The sequence below is a fragment of the Galeopterus variegatus genome, unplaced genomic scaffold (assembly GCF_000696425.1).
Source record: "Galeopterus variegatus unplaced genomic scaffold, G_variegatus-3.0.2 Scaffold1634, whole genome shotgun sequence".
NCBI classification, from domain to species: domain Eukaryota; kingdom Metazoa; phylum Chordata; class Mammalia; order Dermoptera; family Cynocephalidae; genus Galeopterus; species Galeopterus variegatus.
Genome location: NW_007727745.1, coordinates 360597 through 362146, shown reverse-complemented (window position 1 = coordinate 362146; position 1550 = coordinate 360597). Strand labels below are relative to the sequence as shown.

The 1550-nt window shown below is 39.1% G+C and overlaps 1 protein-coding gene across 1 annotated transcript in view; it reads right to left on the bottom strand.

Annotated features, from left to right (window-relative positions):
• Positions 1-1550, bottom strand: part of NEURL1 (neuralized E3 ubiquitin protein ligase 1) — a 77707-nt gene that overhangs the window by 4365 nt on the left and 71792 nt on the right. The gene's annotated exons all lie outside the window — the stretch shown is intronic.

Genomic DNA, 1550 nt, shown 5'->3' with positions numbered 1-1550 from the left:
GAAGCCTTGACTCTCCCCAAACCACATTACTCCATTTAGCACCAACCAGCCATACACTCTTACAGACACAGGACTGAAACACCCAAAGCCTGGGCTATCATTCACTCTTTTCCCAGGAATCCAACTTTATTTCTCCAGTTAAACCATGAGTGTTCTAAGAATAGGAAACCTTATTCACCTGTCACTCTCCCACAAGTACTAACATAACTCCCCGAACACAAGTAGGTGCTCAATGAGATCTTTTTTTTCACCAGTAGTTATTACTAATTGATTTAACTGTTATTATTTCTAAGAATATTCAATACATGCCCATAGGGTTTCTCTTACTGTGTTAATATTTTTCAAGTTTATTATCATCTCCTTTCAGAAATTCATACCTGCTATTTACTTTTCTTGCCTTAATGCATTGGCTAGCATTTTCAGAACAGTGTCTGTCAGGCATCCCTATCATATTCCTGACCTTAATGAGAATATTTCTAATGTTTCACCAGTAAGTATGAAATTGGCTATAGGTGTTTTGATACATGTGAATGAAGGAAATATCCTTTCATTCTTAGTTCACTTAGGCATTCCACGAAGTCAAGCATTCCTCTATAAGGTAAACAATGACTCTTCACACATTGTCACTGGTTTCTTTTTCCTTTAGTCACTCAGGATCTCCTAACACCAATTTGCTAGTTGAGATGCCCAATTCTTCAAACAGCTCAGGAGCACTGTTTTACTTATATTGAATTCTGAATGGTTATTCTTCAATACCCACTTTAGCCCACTTATCTCTTGGGACAGATAAATCCTGAATTTTTTNCTTTCTCTGAGAAGCAGTGTCTCCTGGTGAGTACAGCCAAATATCTTTTTACTTCAGCGTGTTTGTTTGTTTGTTTTTTGCATATCAGTCCAATTTCTTCTCATTCCACTATGAATTCTCACCCCGCCTTAATTCATCTTGATTTCTTTTCATCTAACCTGATTTCTTTTCATTCCTTCCTGCTTTATCTTCTCTAATCCCAACTTCTTAGTACCCCAGGCTCATTTCTTCTTCTTTCCCTCCCCCCCACTCCATCTTCATGTGGTCTCTTTCCAAAATTGGAAGTCCCCATTGATTTTATGGGATTTTTGCAGACTCTCCCACACTCTCACAATCACCAACAGCATCACATAAGCACACTTGTAGTTACTCACATGTGCCTATACACAGTACACCAATCTTACAGAGTAACTCAGCTCACTCCTATAAACACATCTTATCTACATTATTAGTCTCCTGGGCTGAGGACTAGGATAGGGGCTATGAGACTAGGGGTCTCCAAACTTGGCTAAGCACACTTGCTTTAAAAAAAAAAAAAAAAAAAGTCACGCCCAGAACCTATCCAAAATCTTCAAAACTGGAGTCTCCAGAGGTGAAATCCAACAATCTGCACTTTAATAGCTTCTCCAGGTGAGATTAATAAAACCAGCCCAGTCTAATACAGCTGGTTAAGAGACCAGCACTTGGAAAGCATGAATACCTGCTCACTCTGGGGTAACAGAGGTCCCAGGAAATGCTTTGTGAA